At 45.9% G+C, this 15,958-nt stretch overlaps 1 protein-coding gene and 1 long non-coding RNA gene across 5 annotated transcripts in view; one reads left to right on the plus strand and one right to left on the minus strand.

The window, feature by feature from the left end:
* LOC136788761 (uncharacterized) overlaps positions 1-15,451 on the minus strand; it is a 74,639-nt gene extending 59,188 nt beyond the window's left edge. The window contains exon 1 of the long non-coding RNA XR_010827369.1: positions 14,888-15,451. This is a non-coding gene — a long non-coding RNA (uncharacterized lncRNA). The remainder of the gene's footprint in view (positions 1-14,887) is intronic.
* Positions 1-15,958, plus strand: part of LOC136788760 (uncharacterized) — a 145,715-nt gene that overhangs the window by 2,998 nt on the left and 126,759 nt on the right. The gene's annotated exons all lie outside the window — the stretch shown is intronic.

A 15,958-nucleotide genomic window follows, 5' to 3' on the forward strand; every position in this document is an offset into this window, starting at 1 on the left:
CTGTGCATCACTTGTTTTGTACACATTATTATTATTAGTACTACTATTATTATTATTTTCCTTTCTTTTCTGTCCTAATAAACTGTCTCTATCTCAACCCACAGGCTTCATTTTTCTGATTCCTTCCTCCATCCCAGAGAGGGAGGGGGGAGGGTGAGTGAACAGCTCTGTGGTGCTTAGCTGCCGTCCAGGTTAAACCACAACAGGCATACAGCAATCATACAGTATTATATAGTAATTAATATCACACAATTCAAATCATGGGCTTTTTTCACCCAACATCAAATCCCCTAGAGGTACATATTGGACCTCCCCGTTTCTTTGCATTACCCACCAAGTGCACCCAGGTCCCTGATAAAAAGGTATCCCAGGGATGTTTTTACCTTTATCTGAGGCAGGAGTAGCCCAGACTGTCTTCCCCAGCATATTTATTGCGTGCACTAGAGGGACTTCATCCCCTTCTACAGTACGTAGTAGAGTTGATTTGGCACATGGGACACAAAGGGCGTGTTTTCTGCCAGGTGGTGTATTGGGTTTACGTGGCAAGGTTTTGGTAGTGAGGGGCCTCAGGGAAGCTGCCCCCGTGTTAAATAAGGGCTAGTTTCAGCCGACTCCAAAGGTACCCACCGCTGGCCAGAGCCAAGACAGTAAGCGATGTTGTTTGTGCCTCTGTGAGAGCATATTTAAGAAAGGGGAAAAAAAACTGCTGCTGTGAGAAACAAAGTTGTGTTTTTGCAGTAGAATGTGTTTTTGCAGTGGAAAATTCCACTAACCTTGCATATTCAAAAGTGATTGTGCAGGCATGACAGTGGCATAGCAGTGGGGAGTATGTTAAGCAGATAAGGGGAAGGTCCAACTGTCCCAAAATAAGGAGAATAGGTAGGAGAAACAGGATGAGAAGTGCAAAATCAGTAAAAACAAAAAAACCACAGGCTTTCTAGTCACTACTGGCTACAGATTGTTTCTCACAAACAGCAGCTGGTAGAGCGAGGAGTGAGAAACAGCCTTGCAGACACCAAGGTCAGTGAAGAAGGACGGGGAGAGGTGCTACAGGCACCAGAGCATCAGTTCCCCTGAGGCCTGTGGAGAGGACCATGGTGAAGCAGCCCATGGGGTACCACGGTGGAGCAGATTTCCATGCTGCAGCCCATGGAGGAGCACAGAGTGGAGCAGGTGTAACTGACCTGAAAAAGGCTGCAGCCTATGGAGAACCCCTGTTGGAGGAGGCTCCAGGCTGGATCTGTGGCCCATGGAGAGGAGCCCACGCAGGAGCAGGTGACCTGGCAGGAGCTTCTGCCTGTGGGGGACCCAGGTTGGAGCAGTGTGCTCCTGATGGATGGACCCCGTGGTATGGACCCATATTTGGAGCAGGTCTTGAAGAGCTGCTGTCTGTGGGAAGCCCACGTAGGATCAGTTCGGGAAGGACAGCATCCAGTGGGAGGGATCCCACGTCGGAGCAGAGAAAGAGAGACCGTGAAGGAGTGGCAGAAACGAAGTGTTAGAGAGTGACCACAACCCCCATTTCCCGTTCCCCTGCACTGCTTGGGGGGAGGAGGTAGAAGAGGGTAGATGGGGGGAAGGCTTTTTTAGTTTGGTTTTAGTATGTCACTGTTCTAGCTTGTTAGTAATATGTAAGAAATTACATTAATCTCCCTACGCTGAGTCTGTTTTGCCCATCGCAATAATTGTTGAGTGATCTCCCTGTCCTTATCTCAACCCTTGAGCCCTTTTCACTGTATTTTCTCCCCCTTTCCCTTTGAGGAGGGGGAGTGAGAGAGTGGCTGTTGAGCTTAGCTGCCCAGCTGAGAAAAACCACCACAGGTTGATACCATGGCTGGAGCTCCTCTTGAGCAAGCTGTAAGTTGGAAGCGGCAGTGGCAGTGACCATGCCCTCCAGCACAAACTGCCGTGTCACTCCCTGTGTGATGTGCCATGATCTGTTTACCTGCCAATGGTATCCTGGCCTGCATTAAGAAGAATGTTGCCAGTAGGTCAAGAGAGGTTATCCTCCTCCTCTACTCAGCCCTGGTAAGGCCTCATTTGGAGTACTCTGTCCAGTTCTGGGTATCCCCAGTACAAGAGGGACATGGAGCTCCTGGAGCGAGTCCAGCAGAGGGCTATGAAGATGATTAGGGGATTGGAGCATCTCTCATATAAGGAAAGGCTGAGGGAACTGGACCTGTTCAGCCTGGAGAAGAGAAGGCTCAGAACATATCTTATCAATGTATATAAATACCTGAAGGGAGGATGTCAAGAGGATGGGGCCAGACTCTTCTCAGTGGTGCACGACAGGATGAGAGACAACGGGCACAATCCGGAACACAGGAAGATCCATCTGAACATGAGGAAAATTTTCTTTACTATGAGGATGACTGAACATTGGAACAGGTTGCCCAGAGAGGTGGTGGAGTCTCCTTCCTTGGAGATATTCAAAAGCCATCTGGCCACAATCTTGGGTAATGTGCTCTAGGGGACCCTGCTTGAGCAGGGAGGTTGGACTAGATGATCTCTAGAGGTCCCTTCCAACCTCAACCATTCTGTGATTCTCTGATTCTGTGATAATTCCTTACTCACCGAGTGGTCCATCCGTCAAATCCATGTCTCTCCAATTTAGAGACAAGGATGTTGTTTGGGAAAGAAGAAGAATAATGGTAAAGGATCATTGGCCCAATGTTAGACATTGCAGAGGCAGTTCCTGATGGAAATGCAGAATGACCAAAAGCTGTAATTCTGTTGCAAGGTAGAACACAAAAGCAGTAACTGTTCTGGAGAGAACGGCTTTTAAGTCATCGTAGGCTGTGGCTGCGATTTTCACCTACACCCTGTGGTGGCAGGTATAGTCTCCAGATCCCTAGAAATGCAGGGTCGGTCAGAGTGTTTGGGGTCCTTTCCCCAACCCCCTGCCTGAGTTTCACCTAGGGAGAGCCCAGAGGCTCATTCTGAGAGGCTGTGCTTCCTGACTCAGAGGAACTATCACCTAGTGGTGATTTTTGGCTGGGATAGAGTTAATTTTCCTCCTGGTAGCTGGTATGGTGCTGTGTTTTGGATGTAGGATGAGAATAATGCTGATGAGAATAAAACTGATGTTTCAGTTGTTGCTGAGCAGCGCTTACACTAAGTCAAGGACTTTTCAGCTTCTCATACTGCCCTGACAGTGAGGAGGCTGGGAGTGCACAAGAAGCTGGGAGGGGACACAGTCAGGACAGCTGACCCAAGCTGGCCAAAGGGATATTCCGTACCATATAACGTCATGATGAATAATAAAATCGGGGGAGCTGCTGCTCAGGGTGGGGCTGGGCATCGGTCAGCGGGTGGTGAGCAATTGCATTGTGCATCACTTGTTTTGTGTATTCTTTTATCATTATTATTATTATCCGTTCCTTTTCTGTCCTATTAAACTGTCTCGATTTAAATCCATGAGCTTTTGCCCGTTTCTTTTTTAAATTCTCTCCCCCGTCCCACTGTGGGGTGAGCGAGCAAAAAGCTGTGTGGTGCTTAGTTGCTTGCCGGGTTAAACCACAACATAGTTGAAAAGCGCAAACCCCTCAGGGCTTTCTGACAGCCGCTCACAACTTGTGAAATCCTCAGGAGTCAGTCAAAGTTGGCCTTGTATCCTGCCAGTAAGGGCCTGTGGGGTCCTTCCTGTAGGGTAGTGAAAAGCTCTAAAGCTGTATTCTTTTAGACAAGGAACCAATTTTGCCTTACTCTCTTTTTCTCCCTCCATCTCTCCCAGACTAACACCAAATAAGCAAAGACACTGCAGGTTTTTTTCATACATGTTGGAGAGGTGAATGGATATTTATGCTTAGTCTGAATATTGCATCCTTTTCAACAGTATTCATTCAGAATATTGCATTCTTTTGCTAAAGCAGAAAAGGTTTGAAGCTTCTTGTAACTTGGTAGCGTTTTGACCAGATGTCACTTTCTATAGGAGATTGTTATGTTACTAGGTAGTTACATATGGAACAGCGAAGCTGAACTGAAAGACACAAGCAAGACTAGGGCTTTCCCAGCCTTCGGACCATCAATAAGGAGACTGAGTAAGTAAGAGGGTTATATGTCCAAGTGGAGAACAATGCCGAGTGGTGTCCCTCAGGGACCAGCACTGTTTAACATCTTTGTCAGTGACATGGTGTACTGGGTCTGGCTGGGATGGAGTTAACTTTCCCTACAGCAGCCCATACAGTGCTGTGCTCTGCACTTGTAGCTAGAATAGCATTGGTAACACACCAGTGTTTTGTCTACTGCTGAGCAATACTGGCACAGCATCAGGACTCCCTCTAACCCTCCCAGAGCCAGCAGGCTGGGGGTGGGCAAGAGGTGAGGAAGGAACATCACCAGGGCAGCTGACCTAAACCAACCAAAGGGATATTCCATACCATATGATGTCACACTCAGCACTAAAAGGTGGAAAAAGGAAGGAGAGGGGAGGAGTGGGCTCTCGTTGCGAAAACGTCTGTTCTCCCGAACACCATCTACGTGCGTTGAAGCCCTGCTTCAAGGATGTGGTCAAGCATCGCTCATTGGTGGGAATTAGGGAGTAATTTCTTTCCTCTGCACTTCCACACGGCCTTTGCTTTTTTTTCTTTTTTTCCTTTTCCCCTTTTTCTTTCCCCTTTAGTTAAATTATTTAATTAATAATATTTCCCCCTTAATAATTATTTTTTCTTTAATTAAATTATCCTTATCTCAACCCATGAGTTGTTTCTTTCCTTTTCTTCTTCCCCTCCTCTTCTGAGGAGGGGGAGTGAGAGAGCGGTTGTGGTGGAGTTCAGCTGCCTAGCAAGGTAAAACCACCACACATGGACAGTGGGATTGACTGCACCCTCAGCAAGTTTACCAATGACACCAAGTTGTGTGGTGCGATTGACACACTGGAGGGAAGGGAAGCCATCCAGAGGGACCTGGAGTTGGGGTTGTTCAGCCTGGAGAAGAGAAGGATCCAGAGAGACCTTATAGAGGCCTTCCAGTACCTAAAGGGGGCCTACAGGAAAGCTGGAGATGGCCTCTTTATCTGGGAGCGTAGTGATAGGACAAGGGGTAACAGTTTTAAACAAAAAGAGGGTAGATTTAGATTAAATATTAGGAAGAAATTCTTTGCTACGAGGGTGGTAAGGCACTAGAATGGGTTGCCTGGAGAAGCTGATGGATGTCCCCTCCCTGGAAGTGTTCAAGGCCAGGTTGGATGGGGCTCTGAGCAACCTGGTCTCATGGAAGGTGTCCCTGCCCATGGCAGGGGGGTTGGAATTGGATGATCCAACCCAAGCTATTCTATGATTCTATGATATGGGACACAGAACTTGTGATGATCAATTGTGTACTTGCTTGTTGGAGATGCTTTGCAATAGATGGAAAGCTGGCTGGTCATTCACTTCTGCATGCCGTGGCCTACATTTGTGACCATTTTGCTTTCTTTCCAACTCCTGTTCACCATCTGTTCTCTCTCCCTCTCCCCCCCCCCCCCCCCCAACTCCCCCCCCCCCCCATCTCCTCTTTTTTCTCTTCTGTTAGTATTCATCTTGATTCCTTTTCCCCATTCCCCATGGCTAGGCAGTTGAATTGTTACTTATTCTACTATATGTTTCTTCATTAAAGTGGTCCTACTGAGCCTAAATATGCCCTTATTTGTGTAAGTGCCTGTTAGGGAGGGTAATCCATATTAGGTTTGTTTAGCAAGGAAATGTCTTCCCTGCTTTCTCTAGGGCCAAGACATAGTCTCTGGGACCATGACTTTCTCCTGCAGTTATTGCATCAGGCCTGGATGACCATGGATGATGGGAAGCTGTCCAAGAGAAGAGAGGTTTTCAGCTTTAGCAATAAGGCATGATAGCCAGCAGAGAAAATTTCTTTGCAGTTATATCATCCTGAGATGGGAGAATTAATCACAAAACCAAAAGATAAATAGAGTCCTGCTGGGTCCTGTACTTTGGCCACAACAGCCCCATGCAACGCTACAGGCTTGGGGCAGAGTGGCTGGAAAGCTGTGCAGAGGAAAAGGATCTGGGGGTGTTGGTCGATGCTTGCCTGAACATGAGCCGACAGTGTGCCCAGGTGGCCAAGAAGGCCAACGGCATCCTGGCTTGTATCAGGAATAGCGTAGCCAGCAGGATCAGGGAGGAGATCGTCCCTTTGCATTCTGCTCTGGTGAGGCCGCACCTTGAGTACCGTGTTCACTTTTGGGCCCCTCACTACAGAAAAGACATCGAGGCCCTGGAGCATGTCCAGAGAAGGTCTATGAAGCTGGTGAAGGGCCTGGACCACAAGTCCTATGAGGAGCTGCTGAGGGAACTGGGGTTGTTTAGTCTGGAGAAGAAGAGGCTCAGGGGAGACCTTATTGCTCTCTACAACTACCTGAAAGGCAGTTGTGGGGAGCTGGGGGTCGGCCTCTTCTCGCAAATAACCAGCAATAGGACTAGAGGGAATGGCCTCAAGTTGTGCCAGGGGAGGTTCAGGTTGGAAATTAGAAGAAATTTCTTCTCAGAAAGAGTAGTCAAGCGATGGAACATGTTGCCCAGGGAGGTGGTAGAGTCACCGTCTCTGGGGGTGTTTAAGGAAAAGGTTGGACATGGTGCTTAGTGACATGGTTTAGTGGGTGACATTGGTAGCAGGGGGATGGTTGGACCAGATGATCTTGGAGGTCTTTTCCAACTTTAATGATTCTATGATTCTATGACATTGTGTTGAGGTGAAGAGTATGGCTGCCTCCTCCAGACACTGTGGCCCAGGACTGATTCTGCCTGGCTGCTTGTGCCCAGACCAGTGCCTGGGGACCTGGAGTCTCAGCTCAGGATGGGTGTGGGGGGGTGGAACAAGGCTGCTGTTTTCCCTTTAGCAGTCTCAACCAGTAGCAAAGCTGAGCACATATCCCAGAGACATACAAACACAGACAAAGACAGGGCACTAATATAACCGGTCACACAGGTTGTTCCAGCCAAGGGCTGCCTTCATAAGGGTTCACATAAAGCATAGACATAGATAGCTGAAACCCCCTCCCCCTCTCTGGCTGGTAGAGGTAGAAGTTCGCTAGTGAAGGCACACACACACAGTACTCTCCAGGTTCACAATCACACACACATTTGTGGATCCTTCGCATACCTGGCACAGTCCATCTGTCTATCCAGCACCCCCGCCTGGATCCCTCAAGTACTTGCATGGCCCCTCTGTCCATCTGGCATCCCTGTCTGGATCCCAGGCCCTCATACCCACTTCATGGATCACCTACTTGTCGGCTAGTCCATCTTGAAGCTTGCTGCAAGCACGCGCTCACTCACACACTCGTCCCTCATGCACACCACATTCGCAAGTCCCCCTGGGCATACCAGTGTTATAAATGACTGAGTCCCAAACTTCTCTTGGACTATTAACAAAGGGTTTATCTTTGATCATTAGGATTTGCCCTACTTTGGACTCAGGTACCTTCATTATTAATTCTCCATCCTCAAAGGTTATTGTTGCATCTAATTTGGCTAATAGATCCCATCCCAAGAGTGGAATCGGGCATTCTGGTACATACTAAAATTCATGGGTTAGTTCCTTACCCCCAAAACGCAAATCAAGGGGTTGTAAGAATGGCCATTCCTCCTCTTTCCCTGTGGCTCCAATTATTGTAGTTGTCTTAGCTCCTAATTGTCCTTTAAAACTATTTAACACTGAATATGTTGCTCCTATTACATTTACAGCCTAATTAACACAGAGAAAGAAGCTCCCACAACCAACAAAAAATTCAAGCCTCTGTCTTCGTTTCCTAGCTTTATTTCAACTAGTGGACCTGCTAGGGTAGATGCCCCAGGTCCCCATCATTCCTGACTGTTGTGTTATAAATGACTGAGTCCCAAATAGGATTACAATCAGAGTTTACAATTTATTAAACGAATAGAGGCAAGCAAACAGCGCTGGGTGCGCCGGGAGTCTCTGCTCCACCGGGACGCACACCCGTTACGTAAGGCATCTAATTTTTTATACTCCTAGGCTAATACATATTTATTACTACTTCTAAAAGAGGCAAGGTTATTATAATTGGTTTCCCGAATCCGACGTCCTTCCAGGTGCACCTGCTTATCAGTCTCTGTAACTTTCTCGGGGGCCGCTCGGACAGGGAGACAGGGAGGCTCATATTCTTCCTCCTTATCTAGTGGTCTCTTGGCCGGCTGTCAGAAGTTACTGCACATTCGTGCAAAGTCAGCAGTTTTTCTCTGAAGAAATCCCTTTGTTCTCTTCTCGCCTAAACCCAGGCCTCAATGTTAACCCTTCAAAACCCCTTAGTGGCACGAATTGCTGGACCATTTCTTACAATTCCTCCTTTTTTTTTTTTTTTTTTAATCATCAATTCGTGTCTCTCCTTCAACCTTTGTCAGTAACAATTGGATTTCATCAGTCAGTTCTCGGGGTGTTCACTTCTTAAGCATCATTATCGACACGTCACCTTTTCTCTCCCGAAGTCATCACAAATTGGGTGCTATTTATTATCCGCCATATCAACAACGTAAAGCAAGGTATCATACAAGGTATAAACAATAATGTCACTATACCACATAAAAATAAAAACAGCATCCTTTTAACCCATGGTTCACCAGGCAACCATGAAAAGAAATCCCAATCCATACCCTTCCAAGTTTGTACTGGGACGTGGGCTAGCTTTCTAATTTCCTTTGTTATCTGCTTGACCACTTTTCCATTATCATCAATCTGTAGACAACAATTAGAATCGTTCAGTTTTCCACACACTCCCCCTTCTTCTGCTAGTAAATAGTCTAAGACCATTCTATGTTGGAATATAGCATTTCTCATTTGAGTGGATTGGTCAGCCAAAAGATCCAAGGCCGTCGCTGTTTGATTTGTTACAACTTCGAGGATAGCTTGCAACCTAATTATTCGGTTCAAATTATAAATAGGTTCTCGGGCTCCTGATATCAACTCATTCGGGTTCCAGGTGGCTGGCCCATAATGCTGTATGATTCTTTCAGGAGGCCATTCATCCTTTCCCCATTTTTGGGCACTACCCCCGGTTAAGGAAGTATCAATAGATCGTTTCACTCTGTTCAGGTCATCATATAATCTTATTCCTAAATGATTTCCTTGTGTTTGTGACAATAAAAAGAACAAGGGTCTTATGTACCCCACATAGCATATTCCCGACCAATTTTCAGGTAGCCTCTTGTAAGCATGTTTGCCACACACCCAATAATGTCCCTTTAGGGCCCATGTCCCATTTGGAAAAGGACCATTCCATTCCTTTTTAGCCCTTGGGGCGTGATAATACAGTGTCCTTGTTACCGAGTGGTCCTGTTACAATGTCTGCCCCGTTCGTACTCGTATATGCGCACTTCCAAGCTCCCGCATCGGGTTTCCACTTACAGTCACAATTCAGTTCTCCTTGGTGGCCAGTTATATTATAAGCTGACCAGAAATGCTTAAAGAACACTCGCCTCCCATTCTCATTCTGCCATCTCCAGCGATAGACCCGCACCACATGCTATTCCTTAGTGGTGTTATCGCGCTGACAGCTCAAGATTTGACCATCAAATTGTCCCCCCGCTTGTGCTCTTGCCACAGTTTTACATCCGGATCCAAAAAATTCTCAATATGAGCATTTCAGCCAAGTCCCATTTCTCAGCTGAACATGTGTGGCGTTCCATTTCCCACTACGTGCTGTACAGCTTATAGGACTACATCCAGGATCGGTACAATCATATCCGGGGGACAGAGTCCAATTGCAAATGCTTTTTCCCACCGCCACTGTTCCTGTTCTGTTCAAGCAGTATGCACCCCGAGCTGACGAGTGCAACTGCCATGGACCTCCTTCCTCTTTCCAAAATTGCGTCCCATTATGAACTTCGCTCAGATTACTGACCCACCACTTGGGTTCAACTGGGCCTGCTACCCAGGGCCAACTTTCAGTTCCCCCCGGTCCTCCACAAATCCAGCAGTTACTAAGGTTAAAGGCCCTAGCCACTTCCTCCCCCAAAGTGAAAAAGTTATTCCTCCATTCTTGCCCATGGCCCAATTGCCCCTGTAAAAACAATACCAGAAAGTATAGCATTTCTTATCCTTTTTCGTCGTCCAATCTTGAGAGTGTGGGAAACGCCTTTAATCATGAGGTTGGGCCCGCTTTCAGAGCTTGTGTTACCATTCAGCCCTTCGGAGTGATCCAGCTCCTGGAAAAACTAATCACAATTTCATTATGGGTTTAAGAGGTTCTCATGTTATTTTTCTCAGGACAACCTGATCTTAGCGCGGGAGAAGTCCGGTCGAGGCCCTCTCACTCGGCGGTCAATACCCATAGGGGTTGCCTCCCTCGGTAGACCATACACACCGCAGTGGAGGGTCCTACCCCGGTCTTGCCTTCTCCCTTTCCTCCCTTCAGCCTTGTCCTCTTTATCCAGTGCCCTTAATTCATGCAGAACCTCATTGCTGGGATATCAGTTCCTCTTTAGTCTCAGTTTCAGTTCCCCAGGAGTGGACTCAACCCTCCAGGCTTCGGTAGTTATTGGTCCTTTTATTCTGGATGCGTGGGTCCAACCCCTTTCTGCTGTTCTCACAGCTGTTTCAGTAGTAAGTAAAACAAGGTACGGTCCCTCCCATCGGGGGTTCAATGATTCTTCTCTCCAGGTTTTTATTAAGACCTTGTCTCCTGGTTGTATTTTATGAATAGCAAATCCTAAAGGTGGTGTCTGAGTCATCATCCCAATTTCTCTTAGCTCCTGTAATCTCCTTCCAATGGTAATTATGTATTTCTGGATACTATGATCCTCAATTACATTGTTCCCTAGGGGCATCCCTTGAGAATAAGGCATACCATATAACATTTCATATGATGATAATCCAGTCTCACTGTGTGGTTTAGTTCTTATGTTTAAAAGTGCCAATGGTAAGCATTTCGTCCAGGGCAGCTGTGTCTCGATCATTAACTTAGCCAATTGTTGTTTTATTGTTTGATTCATCCTTTCTACTTTCCCTGAGCTTTGTGGGTGCCAGGGAGTGTGGTATTCCCACTGAATACCTAATGATTGACACAACAATTTTATTATTTTAGAAGTAAAGCGTGTGCCCTGATCAGAATCAATGTACTGGATTATCCCATACCTTGGTATTAAATGTTCCAATAAAATTTTTACCACTGTCTGTGCAGTAGCTCGTGCTACAGGATAAGCTTCTACCCATTGTGTTAAATGATCTACGATTACCAATAGATATTTCATTCTCCCTACCTTGGGCAATTCAGTGAAATCAACTTGTACTTTCTCGAAAGGCCTATAAGCTGTTTTTCTCCCTCCCATAGCTGCTTGTCGAAACACTTTCTTATTTATTTTCTGACAAGTTAAACAACCTTATGTAATTTGTTTCGCTATTTCAAAAATTCCAATGCAACCAAATTGTTTAAGGAAATGATCGCTTAATGCCTTCATACCCCAATGTGTTTGTGCATGTAAACGTTCCAGTATTTGCCTCGCATAGGCTGTTGGCAATATCTCTCGCCCGTCAGGCAGTGTCCATTCTCCTTGTTCTAACTTAGCCCCTATTTTCTCCAATTTTGCTTGTTCTTCAGGGGTAAATTTCTTTTCTTCTCTTTCTCGCCTTTCTTCCTCTCGTATCACATTGATTTTAACAACCTGAGTCCTCAGGGCTGCTTCCTGGGCCTCCTTATCTGCTAGATTATTTCCTCTGATTCGATAATCCAATCCCTTTTGGTGTCCTCTTACATGTACCACTGCTATCTCCTTTGGTTCTCTTAATGCCCTTAAAATTTTTATTATTAACTCTTGATGTATAAGATTCCTCCCTTGAGTATTAATTAGACCTCTTTCTTCCCAAATTTTTCCAAAAGTATGGACCACCCCATATGCATATTTAGAGTCTGTATATATCGTCCCACTTTTCCCTTTTAATAGTTCCAGGGCCCTACATAGGGCATACAGCTCACAAGCCTGAGCTGACCATGATGGGCTCAAAGGTCCGGATTCCACAGGTTCTAAGTTCTTATTAATTATTGCATATCCTGATTTCCTCCTCCCTTCCACTACTCGGGAGGAGCCATCTACAAACAGAAAATTCAAACAAAAAATTCAAGCCTCTGTCTTCGTTTCCTAGCTTTATTTCAACTAGTGGACCTGCTAGGGTAGATGCCCCAGGTCCCCATCATTCCTGACTGTTGTGTTATAAATGACTGAGTCCCAAATAGGATTACAATCAGAGTTTACAATTTATTAAACGAATAGAGGCAAGCAAACAGCGCTGGGTGCGCCGGGAGTCTCTGCTCCACCGGGATGCACACCCGTTACGTAAGGCATCTAATTTTTTATACTCCTAGGCTAATACATATTCATTACTACTTCTAAAAGAGGCAAGGTTATTATAATTGGTTTCCCAAATCCGACGTCCTTCCAGGTGCACCTGCTTATCAGTCTCTGTTACTTTCTCGGGGGCCGCTCGGACAGGGAGGCTCATATTCTTCCTCCTTATCTAGTGGTCTCTTGGCCGGCTGTCAGAAGTTACTGCACGTCCGTGCAAAGTCAGCAGTTTTTCTCTGAAGAAATCCCTTTGTTCTCTTCTCGCCTAAACCCAGGCCTCAATGTTAACCCTTCAAAACCCCTTAGTGGCACGAATTGCTGGACCATTTCTTACAGTTGTAAGTTTGTCCTGCAGCCTAAGACAATTTCTTTCTGATATCAGGGGCCGATTGCCCTGGAAAGAGGCTAGCCAGTTGCCTCTCTCTCTCTCTCTTTTTTTTTTTTTTAAAGCCAGGTCCATTTTTTTTTCTCATTGCATTTCAAAGTTGGTCCAAAAATTCAAAAATTCCATAAATTCCATAGGGGTTTCTTTTGGACCTTGTTGGAACAGATTCTCAATTCCCAATAGCCAATTTAACCAGATTTTGGTATTTACATAATTTCCGGGGTGATTAGGGTCTCAGTGAGGGGGTCGGTCAGGGGAATGCAATCGTTGAAAGTTCCCTGAGCGGTCCCATTGGCAATCTGAGCTCACACATGAACTCAGGTTGTTTTAAGAGTTAGCTGCTTTTCTGTTTCCACGACAACTCTCTCGGACCCATCACGGTCCCTCTGCCCCAGAGGGCTCACACCCGCGATTTAGAGATCTCAGCCTCGGGTTGAGGCGGAACTATTAACATTCCTACATCCTCTTTCCCTGCTCATTCAACTTCAAACAGCTCTGTTAAATACTACATGCCACACAACCTTTAACACCTTCAACAACCCTTTTAACACTTCCTTTATCTTTCTCCAGCCCGTACTTTTCTAATGCCAACACCAAAGGCTCAGTCAGGGGCCAACTTAATTCCAAACCTTTTCCCTCCAAGATGCTGAAACAACATATCAGTATACAACATTTCATCCTATTTTCCTTCTCTCCTCAAAAACATTAATTGCAAGACACTGTTATAGTCGATTGATCCATAAAGTGGCCATTTAGTTTATATAGTGGCCACCACTGATTGCAATACTTAGTGAAAGTCCTCTTGCTTTCTGTGCCCCCATTTCTAACAATATCCTTCCAATGTGCCAATATGCACCCAAGGAGGCTTTTTTTTTTTTTTTTTTAGGACGTCTTTGTTTTGGATTTTACCCATTTCCTCGATTTCCCATTCCCTTTTATTTATTTATATTAGTTACTGTCCCTTGTTTCAATTTCCACGCAAACCTTTTTATTGAAGGTTTTTACTATCTTTTCCTAATCTTCTTCCCAAATGTCCCAGTTCTCTGGGATTAAACTCTTCTTTCCACATACAAACTTCAGTATTTCAGATTATTGATGAGCCCCGTTCCAATCATAAATCCACAGGACTTCGGAAAAACACCTGAAGCACTCAGCCTTCTGTCTTCTAGACAAACAATACCACCTTTTTCACAAAATTTACATTTCAACAAGACCGAATTTCAAGCCGAATGCTAATTTTTCTCATGCACTTTGTTAGTAAGCCTACACAAAACAAGGAATCACTCCTGTGTATCCGTCAAGATGGGGGTTTAAAAAGGTATTGAGGCCTAAATAAATTCGCTCTCCCCCTTCTTACCAAATTCCCAGGGCTCAGGCCCGAACCACCGAAGAAGTGACTCTCCGTTCTAACATTTTGATAATCAGTCAGCCCCTCTCCCCCGATACTTGGGAAACTGACCGAACACCACCGCGAATATACCCAAACTTCTAAACTGTTACTTAGATAATGCTCCCACCTTCCTCCTTGACACAGTCAAAACATTTAAGAACAAAACAGGATTACAAGATGCACCACCGGGGGTGGATTGTTAGGATATAGAGGTGGTAGGTTATCCAATGACTCCCATTCATCATCTTTTTCTTTTTCCTTTTTTTTTATTTTTTATTTTTTTGTTCTCTTCTTCTTCAAACTTCTCGTCTGCTTTTAGTGTAAATATTGAGGCTGGAAAAGGACGTGAGATCCTGATCCATAATCCTGCATAATCACTTTCCTCCTGGCTAAAAGGTTCCTTTGAATTAACATGTATATTTAAGGCCTGGCAAACCCAGTCTTCAAAGGATCCGAAAACGGGCCAAAAGACATGTGGTCTTAAAGGCTCCTTCGGCCATTCTGTCATACAATACTGAACCATTTTTAATTTACTTTTTTCCTTTTCTGGGGCCCCTATCGTTCCAATTTCTAATCATTATCCCTAATGGACTTTCTGGTGGTATGTCTGGTAATTTGCTCCCTTTTCTCTGGTCCCGGGTCTTCAATTTTGTCTGACCCATCTAGGAATTTTACTGTGGCAATTCCTACAGCCCTTGGTTGCCTTAGTGAGAGTGTCTTGCAGGGGGTTTAGGACCTATCACCCACCCACCAATCCTATAGGAATCGCTTCGGTCCTTCACCGGCCAAGTCCCTCGCGGGAGATTGGAACCGCGGTTAGAAGACCTCCACAATCGCTTCGGAACTACGTTCCGTCTCAGTCACACTCTCACACACACAGGCAACCGAATCCCACCCAACCGAACGGTATACTCCATCGTCTTCGTTTGGATCTTCGCGTGCAGAACTACGGGCAAAATATAGTGCTGCAGCCGGCAAAGGGAGCTCATAAAAAAATCTAAATCTTTGCTTGCCCTTATTCAGGTTCGAGATGGCATTAGCCCCGACCTGACTCGAACAGGAGCCACCAAATGGTGGGGGCGCCCCTCCTAGATCAAGTCAGAATTCAGGAACCAAGACCATCCCGGACGAGCCCCCAATTGTTATAAATGACTGAGTCCCAAATAGGATTACAATCAAAGTTTACAATTTATTAAACGAATAGAGGCAAGCAAACAGCGCTGGGTGTGCCAGGAGTCTCTGCTTCACCAGGACGCACCCCTGTTACGTAGGGCGGTTGGTTTTTATGCTCCTAGGCTAATACATATTCATTACTACTTCTAGAAGAGGCAGGGTTATTATAATTGGTTTCCCGAATCCGAAGTCCTCCCAGGTGCGCCTGCTTATCAGTCTCTGTTACTTTCCCCGGGGGCCGCTTGGACAGGGAGGCTCATATTCTTCCTCCTTATCTAGTGGTCTCTTGGCCGGCTGTCAGAAGTTACTGCACGTCCGTGCAAAGTCAGCAGTTTTTCTCTGAAGAAATCCCTTTGTTCTCTTCTCGCCTAAACCCAGGCCTCAATGTTAACCCTTCAAACCCCTTAGTGGCACGAATTGCTGGACCATTCCTTACACCACCATGGAGCCCCCACCTGCCTGATACCCGACCTGGACCTGAGGCTCCCGCTACATGCCAGCTAGTCCAACTTAAAGCTTGCTTGTGAATACAAATGCACACCCCACGCACACCGGGGTTTAGGAAACAGAATCATTAAGGTTGGAAAAGACCTCCATCTGGTCCAACCGTCCCCCTACTACCAATGTCACCCACTAAACCATGTCCCTAAGGACCATGTCCAACCTTTCCCTAAACACCCCCAGGGATGGATGACTCCGCCACCTCCCTGGGCAAACAGTTCC

The sequence above is a fragment of the Anser cygnoides genome, chromosome W, assembly GCF_040182565.1.
Source record: "Anser cygnoides isolate HZ-2024a breed goose chromosome W, Taihu_goose_T2T_genome, whole genome shotgun sequence".
NCBI lineage: Eukaryota > Metazoa > Chordata > Aves > Anseriformes > Anatidae > Anser > Anser cygnoides.